Source organism: Arachis stenosperma, chromosome 7, assembly GCF_014773155.1.
Source record: "Arachis stenosperma cultivar V10309 chromosome 7, arast.V10309.gnm1.PFL2, whole genome shotgun sequence".
In the NCBI taxonomy this organism is placed as follows: domain Eukaryota; kingdom Viridiplantae; phylum Streptophyta; class Magnoliopsida; order Fabales; family Fabaceae; genus Arachis; species Arachis stenosperma.
In genome coordinates, this window is record NC_080383.1 from 23,096,462 (window position 1) to 23,105,075 (window position 8,614).

General features: G+C 40.7%; 1 non-coding gene across 1 annotated transcript; it reads left to right on the forward strand.

Moving 5' to 3' along the window:
• Positions 1–7,485: 7,485 nt before the first annotated feature.
• Positions 7,486–7,593, forward strand: LOC130942338 (small nucleolar RNA R71). Its single transcript, XR_009070912.1, has one exon. It is a non-coding gene; the product is annotated as a small nucleolar RNA R71 (small nucleolar RNA).
• Positions 7,594–8,614: the final 1,021 nt, after the last annotated feature.

Below are 8,614 nucleotides of genomic sequence, written 5' to 3' on the forward strand. Positions count from 1 at the left end.
GAAGAAGAAGAAGAAGAAGAAGAAGAAGAAGAAGAAGAAGAAGAAGAAGGATGAGGAGGAGGATGAGGAGGAGGAGCAGAAGAAGAAGAAGAAGAAGAAGAAGAAGGAGAAGGAGAAGGAGAAGGAGAAGGAGAAGGAGAAGCAGAAGCAGAAGAAGAAGAAGAAGAAGAAGAAGAAGAAGAATAAGGAGAAGGAGAAGGAGAAGGAGAAGGAGAAGGAGAAGGAGAAGGAGGAGGAGGAGGAGGAGGAGGAGGAGGAGCAGAAGATGAAGAAGAAGAAGAAGAAGAAGAAGAAGAAGAAGAAGAAGAAGAAAGAAAAATGTAGTGCGTGAATCACAAACGATTAGGAGATTGGAGGAGGCACGTATAGTAAAAAAGACTTGGAAAACATCCATGTATTTTTTACATGGATGCAGAGCATTATTGAAAACAAAATAATGATCCACGGGAATGTCTAAAATAAACACAATAATTATATATTTATTGAATCATTTGAATGTGCTATATTTATATAGACTATCAGATTTTAGAGTATATACCAATTTTGGTCCTCAAAGAATTTCAGACCAGACACTTTAGTCCCCAACTAAAATTAATTACTCGATTGGTCCCTAACAATAAACTTCGTCAGTCACTTAGGTCCTTTACAACGTCAACTCTAACGGAGGACAAAATAGTCCCTGACAACTTTAACATGGGACAAAATAGTCCCTCATCTCCTCTATTCGAAAATGACACTGTTCTCTCCCAATTTCCATCATTTCTCGCATAACACTAGTAGTTTAACACTGTAACTTCAAGCTACACAGTGCACACTCTACAACTTCAATGTTCACAAGAAAAAAAATCCTCAACTTGTTCTCAACCAATTCATACTCAGAAAACTAATGACAATGTCTCTCAACTACTTGTCGTCTTTGATGGATCCCATGAATCTAGACAGCAAGTCTGTTTTGTCAAGACCTGTCGTCGTCGTTGCCATCTCCCTCCTCCTCTGCCCTATCAACTCCATGACCACATTGTCCACCATTTCGATCGCTTCCTTCAGCTTCTTCTCCAAACCAATCTTCAGTAATCGCTTCAGTTTTCATATGAGCGGCAACGGCGACATTGCTCATTGTACTGATAGCTTGGATGCGAGGTCGAAACTGTCTGCCAACTTGGACTTCGGGAAAGAAGGAATGAAGCACTCAATGTCTATTTCAAATGAGAATTTGCATATGATGTCGAAGGATAATCTTCTCATGATGTCGTAATGTCCAACAATTTATATTGCTTGCCAAAGAGTGGAGAAAGGCGTGCCTTTGGGGTAGTTGTGGAACTTGGTCTTGAGGATGTCGTGGACGTTGTCGGGGTTAGAGGCGATGTTATCGACGACGTGGAAGTAGATGCTTCTGGTGGGTGAAGTGCAGAGTGGTGTGCGTAAATTGTGATCATCAACAATGGCACCAATAGACTTGGAGCTCTCAAACGTGAATCACACTTTGTCACAACTCCGCACAACTAACCAGCAAGTGCACTGGGTCGTCCAAGTAATACCTTACGTGAATAAGGGTCGATCCCACGGAGATTGTTGGTATGAAGCAAGCTATGGTCATCTTGTAAATCTCAGTTAGGCGGATTTAAATGGTTATAATGGTTTTCGAAAATAATAATAAATAAAGCATAAAATAGATGAAAGAGATACTTATGTAAATCCTTGGTGGAAAATTCAGATAAGTGTATGGAGATCCTTTGTCCCTTCTGAATCTCTGCTTTCCTACTGTCTTCCTCTGGTGCACGAAATTGTGATCATCAATGGCGCCATCAATCATGGTACGCTCATTGCAATCTCAACTCTTTATCACAACTCCGCACAACTAACCAGCAAGTGCACTGGGTCGTCCAAGTAATAAACCTTACGCGAGTAAGGGTCGATCCCACGGAGATTGTTGGTATGAAGCAAGCTATGGTCACCTTGTAAATCTTAGTCAGGCAGACTCAAATGGGTATAGATGATGAATAAAACATAAAGATAAAGATAGAGATACTTATGCAATTCATTGGTGAGAACTTCAGATAAGCGAATGGAGATGCTTTGTCCATTCCGTCTCTCTGCTTTCCTACTGTCTTCATTCAATCCATCTTACTCCTTTCCATGGCAAGCTGTATGCAAGGGTTTCACCGTTGTCAGTGGCTACCTCCCATCCTCTCAGTGGAAATGTTCAACGCACCCTGTCACGGCACGGCTATCCAGCTGTCGGTTCTCGATCATGTCGGAATAGAATCCAGTGATTCTTTTGCGTCTGTCACTAACGCCCCACAATCGCGAGTTTGAAGCACGTCACAGTCATTCAATCATTGAATCCTACTCAGAATACCACAGACAAGGTTTAGACCTTCCGAATTCTCTTGAATGCCGCCATCAATTCTAGCTTATACCACGAAGATTCCGGTTAAAGAACCCAAGAGATAAACATTAGAGCCTTGTTTGCTTGTAGAACAGAAGTGGTTGTCAGTCACTTGTTCATAAGTGAGAATGATGATGAGTGTCACATAATCATCACATTCATCAAGTTCTTGAGTGCGAATGAATATCTTGGAATAAGAACAAGCTGAATTGAATAGAAGAACAATAGTAATTGCATTAATACTCGAGGTACAGCAGAGCTCCACACCTTAATCTATGGTGTGTAGAAACTCCACCGTTGAAAATACATAAGAACAAGGTCTAGGCATGGCCGTGAGGCCAGCCCCCAGTTATCTAAGAACTAGATGTCCGAAGATGATCTAGAGATCTAAAGTGATCAAAAGATGAAAATACAATAGTAAGAGGTCCTATTTATAGGGAACTAGTAGCTTAAGAATTACAAAGATGAGTAAATGACATAAAAATCCAATTTCGGGCCCACTTGGTGTGTGCTTGGGCTGAGCATTGAAGCATTTTCGTGTAGAGACTTCTCTTGGAGTTAAACGCCAGCTTTTGTGCCAGTTTGGGCGTTTAACTCCCACTTTGGTGCCAGTTCCGGCGTTTAACGCTGGGAATTCTGAAGGTGACTTTGAACGCTAGTTTGGGCCATCAAATCTTGGGCAAAGTATGGACTATCATATATTGCTGGAAAGCCCAGGATGTCTACTTTCCAACTCCGTTGAGAGCACACCAATTGGGCTTCTGTAGCTCCAGAAAATCCACTTCGAGTGCAGGGAGGTCAGAATCCAACAGCATCTGCAGTCCTTTTCAGTCTCTGAATCAGATTTTTGCTCAGGTCCCTCAATTTCAGCCAGAAAATACCTGAAATCACAGAAAAACACACAAACTCATAGTAAAGTCCAAAAAAGTGAATTTTAACTAAAAACTAATAAAAATATACTAAAAACTAACTAAATCCTACTAGAAACATACTAAAAACAATGCCAAAAAGCGTATAAATTATCCGCTCATCACAACACCAAACTTAAATTGTTGCTTGTCCCCAAGCAACTGAAAATCAAATAAGATAAAATGAAGAGAATATGCAATGAATTCCAAAAACATCTATGAAGATCATTATTAATTAGATGAGCGGGGCTTTTAGCTTTTTGCCTCTGAACAGTTTTGGCATCTCACTCTATCCTTTGAAATTCAGAATGATTGGCTTCTTTAGGAACTCAGAATCCAGATGGTGTTATTGATTCTCCTAGTTAAGTATGATAATTCTTGAACACAGCTACTTAATGAGTCTTGGCCGTGGCCCAAAGCACTCTGTCTTCCAGTATTACCACCGGATACATACATGCCACAGACACATAATTGGGTGAACCTTTTCAGATTGTGACTCAGCTTTGCTAGAGTCCCCAATTAGAGGTGTCCAGGGTTCTTAAGCACACTCTTTTTGCCTTGGATCACAACTTTATTTCTTTCTTTTTCTCTTTTCTATTTCTCTTTTTTTTTTTTTGAATTCACTGCTTTTTCTTGCTTCAAGAATCATTTTTTATGATTTTTCAGATCCTCAGTAACATGTCTCCTTTTTCATCATTCTTTCAAGAGCCAACAATTTTAACATTCATGAACCACAAATTCAAAAGACATATGCTCTGTTCAAGCATACATTCAGAAAACAAGAAGTGTTGCCACCACATCAAAATAATTAATCTGTTATAAAATTCAAAATTCCTGCAATTCTTCTCTTTTTCAATTAAGAACTTTTTTTTTTCATTTTAAGAAAGGTGATGGATTCATAGGACATTCATAACTTTAAGGCATAGACACTAAGACACTAATGATCACAAGACACAAACATGGATAAACATAAGCATGAAAATTTGAAAAACAAGAAAGTAAAGAACAAGGAGATTAAAGAACGGGTCCACCTTAGTGATGGCGGCTTGTTCTTCCTCTTGAAGATCTTATGGAGTGCTTGAGCTCCTCAATGTCTCTTCCTTGCCTTTGTTGCTCCTCTCTTATGATTCTTTGATCTTCTCTAATTTCATGGAGGAGGATGGAATGTTCTTGGTGCTCCACCCTTAGTTGTCCCATGTTGGAACTCAATTCTCCTAGGGAGGTGTTGATTTGCTCCCAATAGTTCTGTGGAGGAAAGTGTATCCCTTGAGGCATCTCAGGGATTTCATGATGAGTGGGATCTCTTGTTTTGCTCCATCCTTTTCTTAGTGATGGGCTTGAGGTCATGTCTTCTCAGTTGAACCGGCTTCCCTCTTGAGTTTCTCTTCCATTGAGCGCCCTCTTCACAAATGTTTATGAGGACTTGGTCCAACCTTTGATCAAAGTTGACCCTTTTTGAGTTTGAAAGGGATCTCGGGGATCACCTTCTTCAAGGCCACAACTTCATAGAAGTGGTATTGATGCACCCTTGAGATGAATCTCTCCATCTCCCATGACTCGGAGGTGGAAGCTTTTGCTTTCCCTTTCCTCTTTCTAGAGGTTTCTCCGGCCTTGGATGCCATAAATGGTTATGGAAAAAACAAAAAGCAATGCTTTTACCACACCAAACTTAAAAGGTTTGCTCGTCCTCAAGCAAAAGAAGAAAGAATAGAGTAGAAGAAGAAGAAAATAGAGGAGATGGAGGAGGCTATGTGGTTCGGCCAAAGGGGGAAGAAGTAGTGTTTAGGGTGTGTGAAAATGAAGGAGTGAAGATGGGTTTATATAGGGGTGAGGGGAGGGGTAGGGTTCGGCCATTATGGGTAGGTTTGGGAGGGAAAGTGGTTTGAATTTGAATGGTGAGGTAGGTGGGGTTTTATGAAGGATGGATGTGAGTGGTGAAGAGAAAGATGGGATTTGATAGGTGAAGGGTTTTTGGGGAAGAGGTATTGAGGTGATTGGTGAATGGGTGAAGAAGAATGAGGGTGGTGGGGTTGGTGGGGATCCTGTGGGGTCCACAGATCCTGAGGTGTCAAGAAAAAGTCATCCCTGCACCAAATGGCATGCAAAAATGCATTTTGAGCCAATTCTGGCGTTAAACGCCGGGCTGGTGCCCATTTCTGGCGTTTAACGCCAAGTGCTTGCCCTTTTCTGGCGTTTAACGCCAGTCTGGTGCCCCTTTCTGGCGTTAAATGCCCAGAATGGTGCCAGACTGGGCGTTAAACGCCCATCTTCTAGCCTTACTGGCGTTTAAACGCCAGTAGGTTCTTCCTCCAGGGTATGCTGTTTTTCTTCCTGTTTTTCATTTTGTTTTTGCTTTTTCAATGGATTTTGTGACTTCTCATGATCATCAACCTAAAGAAAACATAAAATAACAAAGGAAAATAGATAAAATATAACATTGGGTTGCCTCCCAACAAGCGCTTCTTTAATGTCAGTAGCTTGACAGAGGGCTCTCATAGAGCCTCACAGATACTCAGAGCAATGTTGGAACCTCCCAAAACCAAACTTAGAGTTTGAATGTGGGGGTTCAACACCAAACTTAGAGTTTGGTTGTGGCCTCCCAACACCAAACTTAGAGTTTGACTGTGGGGGCTCTGTTTGACTCTGCTTTGAGAGAAGCTCTTCATGCTTCCTCTCCATGGTGACAGAGGGATATCCTTGAGCCTTAAACACAAAGGATCCTTCATTCACTTGAATGATCAATTCTCCTCTGTCAACATCAATCACAGCCTTTACTGTGGCTAGGAAGGGTCTGCCAAGGATGATAGATTCATCCATGCACTTCCCAGTCTCTAGGACTATGAAATCAGCAGGGATGTAATGGTCTTCAACCTTTACCAGAACATCCTCTACAAGCCCATAAGCTTGTTTTCTTGAATTGTCTGCCATCTCCAGTGATATTCTTGCAGCTTGTACCTCAAAGATCCCTAGCTTCTCCATTACAAAGAGAGGCATGAGGTTTACACTTGACCCTAAGTCACACAGAGCCTTCTTGAAGGTCATGGTGCCTATGGTACAAGGTATTGAAAACTTCCCAGGATCTTGTCTCTTTTGAGGTAATTTCTGCCTAGACAAGTCATCCAGTTCTTTGGTGAGCAAAGGAGGTTTGTTCTCCCAAGTCTCATTTCCAAATAACTTGTCATTTAGCTTCATGATTGCTCCAAGGTATTTAGCAACTTGCTCTTCAGTGACATACTCATCCTCTTCAGAGGAAGAATACTCATCAGAGCTCATGAATGGCAAAAGTAAATCTATTGGAATCTCTATGGTCTCAGTGTGAGCCTCAGATTCCCATGGTTCCTCATTAGGGAACTCATTAGAGGTCAGTGCACGCCCATTGAGGTCTTCCTTAGTGGCGTTCACTGCCTCTTCCTCCTCTCCAAATTTGGCCATGTTGATGGCCTTGCACTCTCCTTTTGTATTTTCTTTTGTATTGCTTGGAAGAGTACTAGGAGGGAGTTCAGTAACTTTCTTGCTCAGCTTTCCCACTTGTGCCTCCAAGTTCCTAATGGAGGACCTTGTTTCAGTCATGAAATTTTGAGTGGTTTTGATTAGATCAGAGACCATGGTTGCTAAGTCAGAGTGGTTCTGCTTAGAATTCTCTGTCTATTGCTGAGAAGATGATGGAAAAGGCTTGCTATTGCTAAACCTGTTTCTTCCACCATTGTTGTTGAAACCTTGTTGAGGTCTCTGTTGATCCTTACATGAGAGATTTGGATGATTTCTCCATGAAGAATTATAGGTGTTTCCATAGGGTTCTCCCATGTAATTCACCTCTTCCATTGAAGGGTTCTCAGGATCATAAGCTTCTTCTTCAGATGAAGCATCCTTAGTATTGCCAGGTGCATTTTGCATTCCAGACAGACTTTGAGAAATTAAATTGACTTGCTGAGTTAATATCTTGTTCTGTGCTAATATGGCATTCAGAGTATCGATCTCAAGAACTCCTTTCTTCTGATTTGTCCCATTGTTCACAGGATTCCTTTCAGAAGTGTACATGAATTGGTTATTTGCAACCATTTCAATTAGCTCTTGAGCTTCTGCAGGCGTCTTCTTCAAATGAAGAGATCCTCCAGCAGAGCTATCCAAAGACATCTTGGATAGTTCAGAGAGACCATTATAGAAAATACCTATAATGCTCCATTCAGAAAGCATGTCAGAGGGACACTTTCTGATAAATTGTTTGTATCTTTCCCAAGCTTCATAGAGGGATTCTCCATCCTTCTGTCTGAAGGTTTGGACTTCCACTCTAAGCTTACTCAATTTTTGAGGTGGAAAGAACTTTGCCAAGAAGGCATTGACTAGCTTTTCCTAAGAGTTTAGGCTTTCTTTAGGTTGTGAGTCCAACCATGTCCTAGCTCTGTCTCTTACAGCAAAAGGGAATAGCATAAGTCTGTAGACCTCAGGGTTAACCCCATTAGTCTTGACAGTGTCACAGATTTGCAAGAATTCAGCTAAGAACTGATGAGGATCTTCCAATGGAAGTCCATGGAACTTGCAATTCTGTTGCATTAGAGAAACTAATTGAGGCTTAAGCTCAAAGTTGTTTGCTCCAATGGCAGGGATAGAGATGCTTCTCCCATAGAAGTCGGGAGTAGGTGCAGTAAAGTCACCCAGCACCTTCCTTGCATTGTTGGCATTGTTGTTGTTTTCGGCTGCCATGGGTTCTACTTCTTTGAAGATTTCTGTCAGGTCCTCTATAGAGAGTTGTGCCTTAGCTTCTCTTAGCTTTCGCTTCAAGGTCCTTTCAGGTTCAGGGTCAGCTTCAACAAGAATGCCTTTGTCTTTGTTCCTGCTCATATGAAAGAGAAGAGAATAAGAAAATATGGAATCCTCTATGTCACAGTATAGAGATTCCTTGAGGTGTCAGAGAAAAAGAAAAATAGAAGGAAGAGGGAGAAGAATTCGAACTTAGTGAGATAGAGTTCGAATTGTGCATTGAGAAGGAGTGGTACTCCATAAATAGAAGGATGTCAGAAGAGAGGAAGAAATTTTCGAAAATTAAGTAAAAGATTTTGAAAAACATTTTGAAAAAGATTTTGAAAAAGATATGATTGAAAACCTTTTTGAGAAAGATGTGATTAAAAAGATATGATTTGAAAAACAATTTTAAAAAGATTTGATTTTAAAAATTAATGACTTGCCTAACAAGAAAAGATATGATTCAAACATTAAACCTTTCTCAACAGAAAAGGCAACATACTTGAAATGTTGAATCAAATCATTAATTGTTAGCAAGTATCTTTGAAAAAGGAAAGAAATTGATTTTGAAAAAGAT